General features: G+C 41.1%; 1 protein-coding gene across 5 annotated transcripts in view; it reads right to left on the reverse strand.

Annotated features, from left to right (window-relative positions):
* Positions 1-18,280, reverse strand: part of PLEKHG1 (pleckstrin homology and RhoGEF domain containing G1) — a 132,029-nt gene extending 113,749 nt beyond the window's left edge. Inside the window, exons 1-2 of one of the 5 annotated variants that reach the window (XM_030499593.1) lie at positions 18,016-18,280; positions 6,148-6,232 (exon numbers count right to left, since the gene is read on the reverse strand). The gene's annotated coding sequence lies outside the window, so the exon portion shown is untranslated. The other 4 variants (XM_030499597.1, XM_030499594.1, XM_030499596.1 and 1 more) reach the window with 4 other exon arrangements.
* Positions 18,281-18,876: the final 596 nt, after the last annotated feature.

The raw sequence follows: 18,876 nt of genomic DNA on the forward strand, positions 1-18,876 counted from the left end.
ATTTTTTAAATTCCTACATAACTAATAAAAATATTTACTTTTACAGAGGGTCAAGTGCACAGAACATAATTCTCCCAGAAGGAAACCAGATGTTTAGTATCTTCAAAGCGATGTCCGTACTGACAAAAGCAGTAGCTAATCTTTCTTTTAGAGGTTGAAGTCTCACTGAAGTTTCTTTTACTGAACTATGTACCATGCTTTAATACCTGCCTCAACAGAACAAGTATTTTCACATTTTTAATAGGATTTTGGTTTGTGTGTATAGTTATTAATGCCCCAAAACTCAAAGGGCCGTCTTTCAAAATTACGTAAAACAATCTATAGTCCTGCTCTATGTCACGTATTGCATCTTTAGCTCAGGATGAAAGAAGTCACATCTGTTCCCAAAGCCAGGATTCCATAATAAAAACATTTTAGCAAATTTCTATGTAGCAATTTGAATACATTAAGCCAAATAAACGTTCAAGTGTTTCATGAGTCATGCAAGAGGTGCTTCAATATAGTACTTAGAATTGCAAAAATCTCAAATTAACGGCTCACTTTCTTTCTTAAAACTTACCATAATGCATTCAGAGATCCATAAAATGGAATTTGCAAAGACTTGAGCAAATAGATTTGAACTAATTCTGTGGGGTTTTCCCGTATTACTTGGCTGCTGCCATGACTAATATTTAGCTACAACACAATGCTTGCCAACAGATGCAAGATAAGCCTGAAATCCTATGGGGATAGGCTAAATGTTTAAAAGGCTTTGGAAGCATGAACAGGGTCTCTGTGTATCTCACTCAGAAAGCAAAAGGATTATTCAGTTGCTTAAATTACCCTTACACACACAAAAGGCCAGCTTTACCACTAGAAAGAAGGGAGGAAACCACCAAATTTAAAATTGGTTTTCTGGCACCTGTTTTTACATTTTCTGAAGTTTGATCTGATCAGGGAAAAGCAACGATTACAGAAGTTTAACCTTATCTGTGCTGGATAATTATGTAGTTGATTACTCCCCACTGTCTGCAAATTTAAAGTGAGGGTGAAATTCAAATCAAAGAAAGGGTCACAGTTTTGATGCCCATTTTGCCAACACCATCAGAGCATATGTATCACTGGGGCATTAATTGCAGAATAATCCATTTATGGTATCATTAATTTTGTATTCACCTACAGCACAGTATATTCTTGCTCACTTTTCCCTCCTCTAGTAGCTATTTTGAAAAACCTGTTCAGCTTAATGAAGGCTGTAAGCTTCCAGCTAAACAGCATCTTATGAAGTCGTTCATCTCAACACCTTCTATGTTAAGTGAGAGAGATCCTCTCTTAAGAAGACGTGGACAGAGCAGCTCTTGGGATAGCAAGTGACAAGAAAGGGCTGAAAAAACCTGAAAATTTTATTGGACACACATCAGAAACTCCCAAGAAAGAGGGCAGCACTTCCCAGTGTGCTTACTTTATTCAACCAGCTTCATCCAAGCTCAACATAAGCACTATCAGTTTAAGTACCAGAATATTTAGTCTGTGCAAAAAACAGAGTACTGGCACCTTGCTGAGAAGAAATGCTGCAATTAAATAAGATAAAACCAAAACTAACTAACAAAGGACAACAAAGTAAGCAGCAAGGATTCAGATTTACAGAGCTCTTTCAGTTGATTGTTTATTAAGCACTTTGTGTGGCAAGAGAGAACAAAAAGATTGCCTGCCAAGGCACACTTGGTTCGTACAGAGCACACCCCACTTTCACTTGCTTCTTCACAATGCAGGAATTAGAAAGAAAAAAAGCGTGGAAAAAATGTGGCTGGTGTGTTGCAGATGACCAGCTGCGATATACTCCACTGCTATCTCATATCTACTTCACCCAGCTGCTTCAGTGGCCTCTCTCAACCATTTCCCAAGTCATCTGTGTTCCCCACCTTCAAGCCCCCTTCTCTCAGCCAGAACCTTTTCTATACTTCATCATTCATCTGTCCCCAAAATTTCCCTCTCTGCAGTCTGTAAAGCCAGGTAAGTAGATCCTCCTGCCTCCAACCCTACCCCCTCTGCCAGAGGGCAGAAGCACACCATAGAACTCCCCAGCCAGATCGTCAGCACTCCCAGGAGTTATGCTGCAACACATCAAGCAAAAGATGTTCAAGCAGGAGATGGACAACGATATCTCAGACTTAGAAACTGCATCCTCGAAACTGTCATGAAACCTGCGTGAATGCTTCAGCTTTTGAGTCCTTGGTATGAGAGCTATTTTTTTTCCCTCTTGCCCAGAGGAACTAATTTTCAGTGCGATTTTGGAGTGTTACACCTACAATGCAGTGACTACACTATGAAGACAGGACTCATTACCTACATCATACAATCAAAATACAGAACATCCCAGAAGTCTTGGTAAGATTTTTTTTTTTTTTTTCCCCAATACACTTCTTTGGAAAAAAAAACTAAACAAGTCTTTCTGTTCCAGCACGCAACTTTTCTGCTCTGGCTACACCTGTGACAAAGGAACAATACTGTCACATGTCACCTATACCGCCTCTATTAACCAGTCCTGAACAGGATAAAAAAATAAAAGCAGTCTTCAAGACAGTTTCACTGCTGTACAGGATGCTCAGCAGAAAACAACAGATGTGCTATAATCACTACTGCCCATTCATTTCCTTTCTGTCAGAAGGAAAGCAGCAGTCATCAATTAAGAACCCCTATCTACTGGACACAAAAGGAAGTATACACTTTTCCTTGGTCATTTGACCATAACAATGGAAGATGGCAGCGGGAAAGGACCGACTGCTTTGAGCAAACATGGGGGGGAAGATGGGGTGCGTGAGCTTGTCTTTGGGGATTACTTTTTTTTAATAAAGAATTTTTATTCAGTTCCTTAATATACACAGGTTTAAAAAATAAATCACTTTTTAAATAGATTACAGATTATACAAAATCCTAGTTATATTATTCCTTAAATTCTCCAGACTATTCATTTAATGTTTTTCACAGCAGAAAATCCCAAACATATGAACTGACAAGGAAATTAAGCAGCATCTAGAAAAGCTATTTTACCAATGAACAAAACATATTTTTTCAAATACTTATAACAATTTTTATAAAACCATTTGTCTAAGTGTACGAAGTATTCAGACTTTCAAAGTCACTGACATAAATTATTTGGATTAACATTTTTAAGAAGTCTAGTCACATCCCTAGATCCTTCTGTTAAAGATTACATTCACTGGTCAGCTTCATCACTCTGAACTAGAATGACAGTTTTCATGAAAATGCCAATAACAGAAAACCCTAGAGATGCACTGTGTATTATGTCTGTTTCAGTCTGACTACACAAAGGGTTTTCAGGAAACTTATTAAAAATTGCTAGCTTTAATTAAAGTATTAGGCCCTAATCTAGCATGACAAATTAAAACTAAATATTCCATGGATACTAATGCAACTGCTCTAGGAACCTGGTATGTGGTTCCCACAACAGGAAAGCTTTAAAAAGCCTTCACACCGCAACTGAACCCCTATTTCTGCCCTGTACCTCTGCTCCATTGCACACCAAAAATAGAACCAACTTACAGAAAAGCTCACACGTGGGCATGCATCATTCCTCTCCACCCCCACACAGATTCGCAAGGCCTCATGCAATGAAAGACATGGCCTAAACAAAGCACTCAGTGATGCACAGATGCTCGAGGAATTTTTTTTTTGTGTAGTGACTTTCAGTGTAAACACACTGCATATTAAAACTCATCCTGAATTGTTAGAACAAAGTACATTGATCTGATGTTTTCTTCTCTGATACAACACATGATGATTGTAAGAGCTGCCAAAGCCTATTTTCATTCTTTTCAAAGATTACCATAAACACCAACTTATTGAAACAATTAAAATAAACAATATTCTTACAGAAGTCAAATGGATAATAGCAAAATATTAACAAATTTCCTAAAATGTCTCCTCCACCACCTCCAGAAGTTTTTCAGAATGAAAATACCCTTAGAATCTCCAGGTTTAATTCTGGCACATGAAGCAAATTTGGCAAAATTACTGGTGGTTATTTGGGACAGATTTAATATTCATCCCTCAAAGCTGTATCTGCCCAAACCATTCTGCTATTGTTTTTACAGAACACCACTCCTCATACTTTAGGTTTCTTCCTTTTTCCCATGATACTAATTCCTTACTAAATGCACTTCATCTAGTCCTTGAATGCCTTGTCCTGTTAGTTGATACATTCCCACACACTCCAGTTTTGTTGATACAACAATTTTCTGAAGGACTTCACAGTGAACGCTTGTCTGCCATGGATCCCAGAGAGTCTTAGGAAATCCTCTGCCTCTCAGGACACATGCACAAGCCATGTTATCTCAGCTTTCAGAAAGAAAAGTTACTCAAGTCTGATAGTCTGGTTTAGCTTTTCTGTTCATCATGAAAACACATTAAAATTACTGCAACTCAAACCAAGTCCAAGCAGCACATTTGAAATTAAATAGAAATCAGATGGGGAGGGTAGAATTTGTGCAAATAGTTCACTTTCTAAGGTCACTAGGCAAATACTCCACATGCATTTGGATATGCACACATCTCAAGCTAAATAAATAAATTGATTTGCTCTGTGAAACCTGGGAATGTATAACCCTCAGCATTTGTGGACCAAAAAAATTGCTAGTAATTAAATATCAGCAAATAACACAGACAACAAGTGTATAGAATTCAAGTCAGGCCGATCATTTTTCTCTGCTGTATGTTAAAACATGCAACCTTATTCAAATCTCGCTATTTTTAGAAAATCCTAAAGAGGAATTTCTGGTCTTTCCTCTCTCAGCCTCTGCAAAATGTTTTTCTACTTACAGAGACTGTTCTCCCTTGGATCCAAAGGAAAGTAAGATCTCACTAATGTTTGTCAGATGTAAGCTTCAACTGAATGTTATGCAATTCTGCTAGTGTGTATCCATTAAAGCTATACAATCTCAAAGCATTGGATCTGACAAAGTTGCCACTCTCCTAAAATTTTATAAACATTTGAACACAATTGGATCATCAATACGTACTACAAAATTATATTACAAGCCCCACTATCAGTAGGATAAAATAATAAGTATTACCAATTAGTGGTCTAATCTAACATATTAGTATTCCCTCTGCAGGTCACAGAAGCCAGAGGGGCAATTAACATAATGCACTTAAAAAAGTTATTTTATTTTAAACTAACCCATGCTACACTGGTTTCAGCATTAGCAGTGAAATAGGTTATTTATAAGTCACTGAGTTTTTCCACATAGCAGTGTCCATGCTGCCGCTCCCAAGGCCCATCACTGAACATCCGTTTTCTTCAGAGGGAAGAAAAGACTCCTTTGGGTTGGCACAAGGACTGAGGAGTAAAGAATGGATAAAGGGACCTTGCCTAACACCCTCTTCTTAATATTTTCTGTGGAGTCTCCCAACAGCCCTATGGTGAAGATTTCTGGAATGTCAATTTGTTTCAGATAATCAAATGAGTGAAATCAGTTATTACAATCAGGTTATATTTCCCTGGCATCTAAGCCTGTTTTTCCTATACTTTCAAGTTTCCAGATCCCCCAAGACTTCCAGGTAGTGAGAGTACATAAACAAAACTAATCCCCTAAAAAAAATAAACTATGAAAGATCAATTTCCTCTCAAAATGACATAGAGTAACATAGGAAATATCAGGAGACCACAGAAGTCCCAGATCTCCCAAGCCCCATGGAAAGACTCTTGTTTCTTCATAAGAGTGGCTCTTCTGCTTCCAAAAAGGATGGAATCGAGCAACAAAACCAAAAGCTACAGACTTTTAGCAAAATTTCAGTTACAGATACAATGCTAAAGCTGAAGACTTAACCTTCCCAACCTGCTTAGGTCCCCAAAAAATTTAATTATCATAAAACCCCACTAGCATGCACATCAAGAAAACCCACATCTTGCCTAGCCAACATTTCAGGCCTATAAAGTGCAGTGACCTAATGTGGATTTGCATACTAAACAGCCTCATGGTTAACTTAGGTATATTCACTGAACATCAGCAGCAATCAGTAATCACCTCAGCCAGAGGCACAAAACCCATCACCTCTAATTTAAAAACCAAACAAACAAACAAAAAAAACAAACCAAAAAACAACCAAACAAAAAAAAATCTAAAATAATAATTAAAAAATTTGTACCTGGTAGAGCACTCGCCAACTAAATCACTCTTAGACTAGGCAAAGTGGAGTCACTTCTCCTCTCCTCTGTTGAATCTGTGGCATTCTGAAAGGAGAGTAGAAATTATGGAATTAAAGAAAGAAGCACAAATGCACAGCTCATCGGGGACTGCACTCACCCCAGTTTATAGCCTCTGAGCCACGCTCCCTGTACTGCCAACCCATTCTGCCTTAAATAGTAGCTGAATAAAAGGTAGCACGAGCCGAATCTGGTTCAGACAGGCTATAGGGTCAGATTTTGAATAGGAATTAGTCACTAATGTGATTCTGAAAATCCCATTAAGAGTCTTACCACCTCTGCGAGTGCCTACCTACATATCATTAAAAATCTAGATCAGACAGTTTGTCTGTGGTTGTGTTGTAAGTCTGTGTCAGAGCAGGGAAGGGCTGCTGGGTTCCCAAGCTCTAAACCCTGAAAGCTTCAGGCTATGCTCCTTCTGGAAATTGTTAGCACTGATTTTAAACTTAATTACTTTAATGCATGGAAACCTCTATCCAAATGAACCCTCACTTTCCTGGTGAGCAATAGAAGGACGCACCTCTAGCCATTAAAGCAAATCAGAGCCAAAGGTCACTTTCTGAGATCCGTCTTGTTTCTTTTACCACTTCACAAAAAGCAGCTGTTTAGATACAACTGTGGTGCAGCTTTTTCTAGCAAAATTTATTAACCTATCTCGAAGCCTAAAAAACCAAAGGATTCTTGATTTAACAAGGGAAAGAACTCAATTCCTTTGTTAAATTTGTGACCCTTCCCAGCTTCAGAACATCGATTGAAACATCAAGCAAGAATTGAACAACAATACCTTTTTTATTATTTTCATTTCTCTAAGCCATTGCTTTACATTTCTCTGCTCTAGAGGACACCAAGATTCATTTACCCCTCCTTCTTAGCTATTTCTGTACTAGGGACTCAGCTAAGGGTGTCAGTGGGGAATTCACAGAAACCAAACATCAAATGTTCCTTGCGCTGAACTTCCAAGAAGCTACTGAATGTAAGACTGGATTTTTTTTTATTTATTTTTTTTTTTTTTATCATCACCATAAGGCCTGTTTATATACGGAGTGGAAACAGTGCACATTCAGCTGCAATTGATTTCCTGTATGGCAAAATACCTCAAGCATTCGGCTGGCTGGGAACTCTGCAGAGGCCTCTTACCATCACCAGTTTTTTGAGACCAGGAAGCTCTGCCCTATGCTGCTTCTTATGCCAGAATAAATAGAGTTACTGCTGAGCATCCAAGTTAATTTGGTCTAGGGGAGCTAAATCATAAACAGGCAAAATTTAATATTTCAAAAATGCATTTAAAAATATTGGTCTAGTTGGAACTTCAACAGTAATACAAGCAATTCAATCTTGCTAATGTGGCATAATGTTCACCTACAGAGGTTTTTTAAATACAAAACTACTCCACCTGAGAGATGCATCAGGGGGTTTTTTTATGAAAAATCAATACATCTTCCTTGTCCAGTTGCTATATTTAGAGCAATAAATGAACACTACAGTGCAATTTAACAGATTAAAAGACTATATTTTTTCCCTTTTGGTATCACTGAGTGACAATTATAATAACAATTTTATTTACTGCGTTTAGGTTTTTTCTGTTCATAACTGAATACACAGAATAGCCTTCACCAACATTGCTATGAATCTGAAGAAGGAAATACATGAGTAGTTTTACCAGGACCCTGTGATTAGACTGTAACAGTTGTAACATTCAAATGCCCAACCACCTGACTGTACCTCAGCTTGTAAATTAAGCAAAATGAAAATACAAAGTAGGCTGTAATTATCATCCTAATTTCCATTTAGTCCATTCAAGTTTCCTTAGCCTCAAATCCTCCAGAGGCAAAGGACTCCATTTCAACTGCTAAAGTCCTTTCTTTAAGAACCCTAGAAAGACACAGACTGGCAACACAACCACAACCGTTCAAATATACACACATACATGTATATGTACATATGTGTGTATATATCTAGATAAATAAATTAAAAATCAGGAAAACAGGCAAAACTGAAGAAGCCAAAAACTTTTTACAGGGACACTCTTATTTGATAGAAGTTTCATCAATAACAGCTTCTTAGTTCCAGAGTAAAATTATTGGCCTAAAGCTGGCAGGTATTTTCTAACTTCCAGAGGGCCCAATGGCCTTTCAAAGGAATTGATGACTTCAGACAGGGTCCTTCAGTCACATCCAAATCAACTAAAGCACAGCTATTGGATACTACAGGGTGTTCTTCTATCAACCTTCTTTAACTTTTTCAAGACGGTTTTCTACAGATCTTAGTGTCATCATACTATATAACAGAACAATCTGTAAGGAAAATGTATTTTTCATCTTGTGAAATTTTGGACCAACTCAGCTGAACAAATGGTTTATTTCTCAAACATTAACGTAAGAATATTGCAAACTTTTGCACTAGAAACACTACCACAAAGAAAATATATGCATGCCCACTTAAAGAAATTGAGCAACCAATATGCCATCATCCCTGCTCTAACCTGGCTGCCAACCACACTAAATCACAATTCATATCCAGACAACGCCGTCCTTACAACTCATATTGTGCATTTAACATAATAAAATAGTGACAACATATACTGTATTATTTTAAAACAAATACTCTTGCCAAACAATTCTACATCCTGATCATCTAAGAAAAGCAGAGAATAAAATTATTCTTAGAATTCCCATGTGTAGGATGGCAAACCACTGTGCAGGTCTAATCACCGATGATGAGGACTAAAGTAAGAATTTATTTGACGTGATTTTTACTGATTTATGTGCCAGTACTTAAATCCCAACTTTTCAGGCCAAGGAAAGCAGCTTGCCTATTAAAGCATCAAGGGAAGGCCACATATTGCAGCACCTTCTCATTGCACGATGTTAACTGTCATGAACAGACAGATGTGCTGCATCCCAAGGAAACAGATTTATTCCATATGCAATCAGCTGAGCACTTTCCCAGATGTATTAAGTTAATCTCACGAGCTAGGTACATGCAGCTCTCCTAGACTTTCCTTCACTCTACCCATTTACAATAGCGAACAACACAAAGGCTGAGTTGCATGAGAAAGTCAACAGCTAAGAGTGAATCGTTGCCTGAACTTCTCCAGATCATCCCTGGTATGACCTCGAACTGTCGCCAGGAAAGAAGTCAGTGTTGGGCAAGTATGGGCGTAGACAGGTAACTCTGACCCACGTACCAGAACAAATCACCTCCTGATATGACTCAACATTTACAAGTAACAAATAACAGAAACCAACCCAGTACATTTTTCTGAAATTGTCAGAAGACGGGCGTCACCAATCCTTCATTAAAAACAAAAGGACTCTTCATGCAGTACAGGCATTGAAACAAAGAAGAGCAGAAGGAAAAAGAGCACCGTGTAGTGGGCAGACTCCTCATCACTACAAGACAGAGGCAATGAAGAGGCATTCACATGGCCCTGGCACCCATATCCCCTAGAAGCTTGAATATCTGCATGATGCACGCAGCCAGGGTGGGCAGACCAATCTGTCAGGTATGTACAGAAGCACTGTCTCCCAGAGATGAAAGATACTAGAAAGCAACAAACCTTCATTGACAAAGGGTGACAACCAGCTTTACTTCTGAAGACAGCAAATCAGACAGTTGTGATTTTGTTTTTCCAGAATTCTTCCTTAAAAAGCAGACAACTCCTATCCAAACAGCATGCAGTGGTGTGTGGAAGAAATTCCTCCTCCTCCTCCAAACCCACCATGTGCATATCATAGATCCCATCACATCAAAGGTTCACCAATGAAGAATAGATGAAAAATGCCTATTCTGCTTTGCTTTGACCTTGTGGGAATCCAAGTCCGTGCTTATGCTGCACTTTGGGTGAACAAACTGCTTTGGAAGGGCCTCAGGGGTACAAGAGCCAAATCAGTTGGGTGCATTTGACGATAGGGGTGGTTTACTGGCAGGACCTTCTGCTGCAGAGTTGCAAGAACCTCTTCAATGTGGTTTCTTTTGGATCTGCACTGTGCACGAGAGCAGCAGGATGGCTTAGCTGTGAGACTGAGGAACTCGAGGGATGTTGTCGGCATGTACAGCCGTGATGGAGGGAGCACGGCTGTGTTGGTAACAGGCCACACTACCGGAAGAGAGTGACACTGTAGATAAAGTGGCAAAGGGCAAGCTGCAGTAATAGAGATCATCAGGCTGAGTCACCCTGCAGGAGATCAGCTCTTAAACTTTGCTCAACATGGCTCATGCCTTGGCAAACCACTCTGTCCTTCACACAGGAAGCAGAATAGTGTTTTCCTGATGCTCTATTCTGCATTTCACACTGGCAGACTTTATGGAAGAGGAAAGTGATTCCTGAAGGGAAGGTCTCCAGAAAACCTGGTCGTTTTCAACTAAAAAATTTGTCAGGCACTGACTCTCCTAAGCACACAGACATCTCTGAAACCAGTTTAGGAACAATGTCATTTAAAGCAATGGAGAAACAGAAGCACTGCCCTATAAATCAGAAAGAAACCTTGGAGATTGAAAGGTTATTGGTGCCCTCAGGAACTGCTTACTATCTTTCACTTAATAACAGATCACAAAATTCTACAGTAGCTTACCAAAAAGCCTACACTGTGCCTGACACTTGATGCTACAGGTAGATAGATGTTCAGAAGAGAAGTTAATGGCTTTCCCTAGGAAATCTGGGAAAAATTCACTAGGTTAAATGAGTTCAAGCTCAGGAGAATGAGATACTGGAAATGTTACCCTCCTACCACAAGACAAAGAGACTTCATAGCATAACCAACCTGGTAAGGCAAGGATTGTAAAATGCTACATCCGGCGAGGAGCACAGAGGAAGTGGGCCTCTGTGTCTGCGGGACAGAGACAGCGACCTCCTCAAGGCAGCAGGAAAACAAAATGACCAGGACGGATCAAATCAGAGACAACTTCAGACTCACCTAGCATGACAGAGACTGACAATTACCGGAGAAGACTGGTGGAAAGGAGAGATTACAAACTTCATATACTGGCAGTGTCTGAAGGAAAGAAAGATGTCTCTCCAAATTCAATAATGATTCATTGTTGAATACATCTTTGTCTACTATTCAAATAGCCCAAGACTGCTGATTCTTCAGAGCAATTAGTGTTTCTGCAACAGGCTGAAGTCTCTGGTGACATCAGTCAGACACTAAAGTATGACAGCTCTCTGAGCAACCACACAAGGTATGTTATCAGGATAATGAGAAGGAATTGGAAAGTAAACAGTGACAAAGCTTCACAAACACCTCAGTGTGAAGCATGCTAATCTCAGCAGCACCAAACCTGCTTGCAAGCCAAAATGATGTTTCTGCTGATATTAACTTGATTGCAGTTTAAACAGCAAGTGGAAAGCTTTGTGCATACTGAAGTGAGAAAGAAGATTACAGACTTGTATAATAAGTTCTTCATTTCACCCATCTATTTTCAAAATTCGTTACAAAGAATGAATTATAATTTTTCCTTCATATCAGGTATCAAGGACTCAAAGGATGTTACTTTAGATTGAAGTACCACAGATCAGTGGAAGCAGCAGAAAGCAAGTAATTCTGCCACTGTACTTCTGAAGCGCATTGGAACCTCAACTATGACCTGGACTTACTAGGAACACACACACACTAAAAAAAAATAAAAAAAATAAAAAATAAATAAAAGGGGAATAAAAGAAATACAGCAAGTTGATACTGGAATGTAGAAATCGCAACAAAGCTGCAGCAGACACTGTATCTAATCTTAGGGGACATGCGGGGGGGAACAACTGGTAAATATTTTAACAAAGAAGAGTTTACAGGAGGCTAGTGAGAAAAACTTGTCTGTGTTTACAGATAACTCCACCTAACACAAGCAGAAGTATGGGAGAATGTACAAGCACTAGAGCCTATGCATTATGTCTAGGAGATAGAGACTGCTCATGTGGGCTGATTAAAAGGCAGAAGCTGACCTTGAAGCCCGCACCCAGATGACGATGCTCAAAGATGTCAGCCATGACCGTGAAAGGAAGCTGGCTATTCCACTGTCCCTGAAAGTGCTCGTTAGGGCAATCCAAACAGCCTTCTATTTCCTGAGCCTAGGCATCAAGGTTTTATCTACAACAGCTCTGAGTAGACAACTGAGCAAGTGATCCACTGTTCCCCTGACACCGTTTTTACCTCTGCTCAGTACTTCCAGTGAGAGAATGCATGCATCCAATCAGCACAAAACATTAGCTGCATGATACTAACACCTGGGGCATGATCTTGAAATGTCTGAATGGATATGAATGTTCAAATAGTTCAATGCTAATATTCATTAAGTTATGTTTTAAAATATCTGGGCAGGGCTCACATGCAAGTTTCTACAGAACTCATGCTTATGGGAAGAAGCTTGACACCACTTGCAGCCTGAAACTCAATGACAGACCAGGCAAGCAAGCCTTATAGGATTCAAAGATAATTAGCACTGCTAGAGTCAAGTTTGCATGGGAAACAGCTGTTAGCCCAAGTTATACCTGTTCACTAACACTTATAAAATGCACATGCAACTTCCGCTAGGATAACAACCCATGGTCCCATAGACGACTAGGGAAAAGGACCAGTGGAACTCGTGCTGACGAAGGAAGGAAGAAAGAAAACAAGTCAAATGCATCAAGTCTCTCTTCTAGATAAATTTTTAAACCAACACCTTGCTCTATATTTTCACAGCAATGCTCTGCATCATGATTAGAACACCAGCAGTGAATACTCCCATATTCAGGTCCTTCAGAAGGCACCCCAGCCAGCAGCTGACAGTGGTTTTAAGCAGGTCATGTTTTTGCTCAGACAGCTGCTTCTTTCAGGCCTCCTCAGTAAGTATCAGTAGCTTTTCCCTTCATTTCCTTTCCCAGTCCACCCTGAGTAGGCCCCTTTCTTTTCCTCCACTTGTACTCAAATTTGCAGTTTAACATAATTTAGACCAAGTTCATATAAACTCGACTTTTGGTGAATCAGACTAGACAAACTTATCTGATACAACAACCACAACTAAAAATATTACTTATATCCTTAAAGTGATTTGAGAAACTTTTAACACTATGAGATAGCATTTGGAAATCGAATTAGCACAAATAGGCTTTGCTGATACTTTTATTATTTAATCAGTTCACGATTACCTCTTGTATTCTTAACCACATATGTGAAAGGTTCCCATACTTCCAATCATTTCCAATCCACCACTGCACTGGTGATATGCTAAAGACTGACTCAGACTCTTCACTCACTCTGCTCCTGTTGCCCCCTCGATTCTGCAGTTGCACCCCCTCACCCTGATGTGTGATGTTTTTCCAAAGCCCCAGGTCTTGGAACCATGACATTTCACGGGAATTTCAGCTCTTCTTTCAAAAAAGAAGTTTCTGTGCATTACAGTTACAACAAAAGAGCTGGAAAATATTAATTTAATAGCCTAAAAAACAAAAGGAACTGAAAAATATTTCAAGATTAATGGTTAATAAACAAGTTTGGGAAGTCTGAGCCATTATTGTGGTGGGGAGGTCACTGTTTGGGATTGGTGATGCAGCACACTTGAGGTAGTTTTGGTTAGTCTCCCAGAATGAGAAGCTTAATCAACTATTAAATGAGCACCTATTAGAAATGCTTTGAAAAGCATCTTTAACAAAAAAAGGGGAGAGGAGGGGAAAGGGGTGGAATTATAGGTTCTATGTTCTCTGCGTTCCCACTTTACAAGAATAATGCCTTCTTCCACTTTTTCTCTCATTGCCAGTCCTGCAAACTAGAACGCTTTCTGTGTAATCACAGTAATGCAAGTTCTCAAAACTAACCATTCAGCATCACCTCTGCAAGTCTTTCTGCCACTCCAGACTTTGCTGAGGGCTGCAACAATTATTTTTCCCCACTCAACACTACAAAAGCAAAATGCTGTTTAGAATAAGTAGTGGTAAGACATCTTCATTGTCCCCACAAGCAAAAATTCCAGCTCATTATAAGAGGGCTGCCATACACAATCACAACTACTTCAAATGTCTTCAGTAGACATTACATTACTGAATTGCATTTTTTCATATGCCATTATTTAATCTCCTATTATGTACTCTAGCTAAACACTTGTGCGCTACACTATGCCTCTAAGAAATTTATGACAAAGTAACTTAAAGCCATAACTAATACAATATGTCAAGAAAACGTGTTTCTGTAACACAGCAGTCATCCTTCTCAACACATGACTGAATACAAAAGGGAATGCACATCAGATTAATTCCTTTGTACTAACTTATAATTGCCACGGCTTTATAGACGTCTAATCCAAGAAACACTTCCAATCAATGTTCTGCAAACGGCTCCCTTAATCATCAATTGGATGTTTCAATTATTTCTTGACCCAGCACATCTGACCCTATGGACCTGGGGTATGTGACAGGGCGATGCTGAGCATTATCCCCAGCTGCCACCCAGCAACATGGTGCCTCTCCTCTTTACGACCCCATGCTCCAAAAACCAAGAACTGCAGCTCTGGCTTAGATGGGGAGAGACTTAGTAGTGCCCAGCAATTGCTACAATGGCAACCAAGCATGAAGGAAACAAAAACCAAGAGTTGAATGAGTCTTCAGCATACTTTAATAAGTGTGCAAAATATCTGTTAAATATTGATATTTGGGACTTTTTAAAGAGCAATTAAGAGATAAAACAAAAAAACCTGTCCAGTCTGAGCTAATGTAATCTGTAGTAACCTTACCTAGGAATTGCTTTGGTGTGAGTTGGTCTTTTTAAAATACTATTACAAAGGGCACACTTGAATTTTAGAGATCATACCTCTGTTCAAAGACTTCTTTTCTAATAGTGGTATCTGAGGCTAATCTGTGGAACTGTTCTTCAAAATAACAGCAGATTTTGTAACCGTGTTCTTGTTAGCCCTGTCTTTGGGTTGATTTCAAAGGCTACAAGTTGCATGGGTGATGCTATCACAGAGCTTTGCCTATCCCTGGTACCAATAATCTTTTCAGTAAGGTAAAATGATAGAAGCCACAATCACAACAACAGTTCTGTTCGTGGTATATGGTTACAGAGAACAGATCAGCTTTGCACTGCAGAGTTTGCATTCAAAGATAATAAAGCACTGGTTCAAGTACATGTCTTCATCAGTTGCTACAGCCCTATCTAGTTAGCTGGGCTTAAAATGCCTTTCCTGAATTGAAGCCAAGAAATCACAGGCATAGGAAAGGCAGAGGACGACAGGTATATGGCAACCCAAACAAATGCACAGGAAGAAGCTTTCAAACAAGCACACTGTTCCAAATGACTTAGCAAAAATACTAATACTGCTGCCACACAAAAAATTGCATCACTGAAAGGTTCAACCACACCAACCTACACAAATAACAACAGCAAAAAGTACCACAAACTAATGACTTACCTAAATTACTTATTAAACAAGCAAGAAGATATTTTCACTTTCCTTCTAGCTTTAACCTTTTAGGTCACAATAAGGGTTTAAAATAAAATAAAATAATAATACACAAAACACAAGCCCATAAAAAACCCCAGACAAATAAAAGCACCACCAAAATGAAAACACCCCAAACAACACATCACACAGGAAGGTACCAATTGCTCAGTCAGCTCCAAACCTTTTCTACTGTGAACAGTTTAGACCAAGGGCTTGCAATCAACCATTTTAGGCCTAAAGTATGCCTTTGGACAGTTAACTTGTATTCTCACATCCTGCCCAAGGAAGAAGGAGAACATATTAGCAGATGTCCTGAAATCATGAGAGCTGCCAACAAACTAAGTTCCCCACTTGAAGATTTTCAAAGCTGTGCATTCTTAACATCCACCCTTACTTAAAAATCAAGTCAATACTGTCTTTGCAAGATGCTATCGAGTAAGACTATTACAAACCAATTCGACTACATGTCTATCTTCTTTTTCTTTTATGAAAATCAGAACAACAAAAATGACACATTAACACCTAGCATTAGAATCATAATGTGCCTTTGCACGGACGCACTCAGTTGTATGGCCACAGGTCGATGTTGTTTCCCTAGGGCTCCCTAGTTCTGTGAGAAAAAGCCAGCATTCCCGTAAGTTAACACATTTAAAACTGAACCTTTTATCAGAGTGTTTTGCATCATTTCTAGTTTGCCAACTGAGAATACAGAGGAGAAGCAGAAAGTCAAAGTTTAATGGCTAAGCATCTGCACGGACCTGAGAACAATACCAATATTCATCAAGAGGCTGATCTCAAACTGCCATCTCATATTTTCAAGACAAGAACCCTATTAATACATTTTCTAACCTTAGCATAACTCTTATGGTTTTATCTCAAAGCACCCACACACATTGGTAAAGAGAGTTCCCAAAATTATGACGGCTATGTACCACACACACACAAAGAAAAAATATTTAAAAATAAATCTCAAGGAAGCTATATATTGCGCCTTGCCAACCACAGTGAATTGCACAGCCAGGAGTTGCTACAGCCAGATTTAGCTTTGTACAAGCTAACAGGATTCCTTTATAAATTTAGCTAGGGGCACAGGCAACAAACGCTTGTGGAAATTTGAACCGCAACTCTCCAGCAGGAAAGATTGTTCCGTCCAAGAATGAAACAGTAGCAAAAGAAGACTATTAGTAGGCTCTTATTACACAGCTTTCAAAACACCTATAAGTCATCAGCTTCTCTAGGCAGCATTATTAAATTGCTGAAGTACCAGCAAACATTAAAAGAAAAAAGCAAGGACACGGCTCTTTCTGAGCCTGCCAATTAATAATTAAAGGCGAGAAAAAAAGCCAACTAAAGAGAGACCGTATTGGAAGCCAGCTGACTGCACGGCTAAGTTTGTTTCAGGTCCTTTTCCCCTCATACTTGGAGCACTCTGGCTGGTGAAGAAAGAAGGAAATGAGTGCCACAGGTCTGTCTATGCTAAGCGAAGACTGAACTCTGAAGGGTTCTCATCCTACAGGAGGGACAAGGACTGGGACACGGAACCCGCAAAGCGGGGAAAAGGCAAGGGCAGGAGATGGGGCAGTGCATCCAGGGTCCCACAGGACTGGAGGACGCTGCTTCCAGGGTCCCTCAGGACACTGCTCTGCCCCATTGCCTCTCCCTCTTCTTCCCTCCCCAGGATAAACGTTCCTGGCACTTAACGACAAGATTAATCATATTTTAAACCCTCTTTAGGCCACGCTTATCCCAATCCAATTAGCGATACTGTAAAACACCAAAAACTGAGGGCTTTTTTGGAACAGAGTTTCTCAGACGACACAGGTTTGCTAAAGCATCTGCACAAAGCCTGAAACGCCGCACGGTTTCATCGTATGTTAACAGAAACACCTCTTCCCTCCCCGAAAATCCTCGCTGAAATCCTCACTCTTCGGCTGAGCCCTTCGCTCCCCAGAGCGGCCGGACACAAAACGCTGCTGCCGTGGGCAAAGCGAGCGGCAGGCGACCGCAGCTGGAGTCCGGTGCACGGTGCCTGCTACCGCCGGAGGAGCTGGGAGAGGAGCGGGGCTCGCACAAAGGCTGTGGACGCAGAACGCCCGCTCCCCTTTAGACCCCCCGGGGCCGGGAGCTGGGGCCGCCGTGCCCCGCACCGCACCGCCCGGGCGGTTTCAGGGGGCTGCAGAGCACCGGGTACCGCAGCGACCGGCCCGGGCCGAGCCGAGCCGGCAGCCGCCGCCCCCTCCCCGACGCGCCCCGCACGAACAAAGCCCCCTGCGCTCACCGGCAGCAGCCGCCACCGCCGCCTCTCGCCGTCGCCTGCACTCGCACACCCGCTCCTCCTCCCGTTTAAAATCCAGGCGTAGGGGTGCGGGAAGTTATCCCCCCCCCTCCGCCTCGTAACTCACCCAGCGGCGGCGCCGGGGGTCCTCCTCACAGCACCCGCGGCCGCGCCCCGGCTCTCTCCGTGCGCTCGGGCTCCGGGCAGCGGCTTAATCTCCAAACTTCCTCCTCCTCCCGGCCGGGCAGGGGACTCTGTGAAGCTCCCCTCCTCCATGCAGTTCCCGCTGTCGAGCCGCTGCCTCAGCCCCTCCCCAGGGAGGCCCGGCCCGGCCCCGGGCTGCAGCTGACTCCGCTCCGCTCCCCTTCCCCTTCTTCTCTTCCTCCTCCTCCTCCTCCTCCTCCTCCTCCCCTGGAGGCTGGGAAAGGGGGGGAAGAGAGATTAACCACTCGGACTTGTCTCTGGAGCCGATCCAAAGAGAGCAGTCGGATTACAGCCCCGGGAAGAAGAAGGGAGGAAAAGAAAGAAAGAAAAAAATAATAATAAAACATAAATCAGCTACTGTTCTCATGCCGGGAGCGAGCACCCGGCTCCCCTGCTCTGCCACTGCTGCCGCCTCTCCGCCCGGCCGGGAGCCCCATCCCCGCCTCGCCGAGCTCTCCACCGGCACAGGGTTTAAATTCGATGACCTAATGCACAGCACCGGTATTAAACGGTGAGAACTTCTGTAAGTGAGCCCGAATTGCCAAAACGTAAAGGTGACAGGTCAGCCTCGAAACACAGTCCGTAAAAACAAATTTAAAGAGGTTTTAGAGAGTACACCTGCATCCTGGCAGTGTGCCTGGCCATCTTCTTTGGAAAGGTGAGTTTAAAGTTACTTTTTCATTTATTTTTTTAATACTGTGTGAGACACGCACAAAGAGAGAAACTGCTGAAATAAAGCCTGAATTCTTTGCACACATTCAGTGGTCCTTATTCTTCTGAGCCC

Source organism: Strigops habroptila, chromosome 10, assembly GCF_004027225.2.
Source record: "Strigops habroptila isolate Jane chromosome 10, bStrHab1.2.pri, whole genome shotgun sequence".
Lineage (NCBI taxonomy): Eukaryota > Metazoa > Chordata > Aves > Psittaciformes > Psittacidae > Strigops > Strigops habroptila.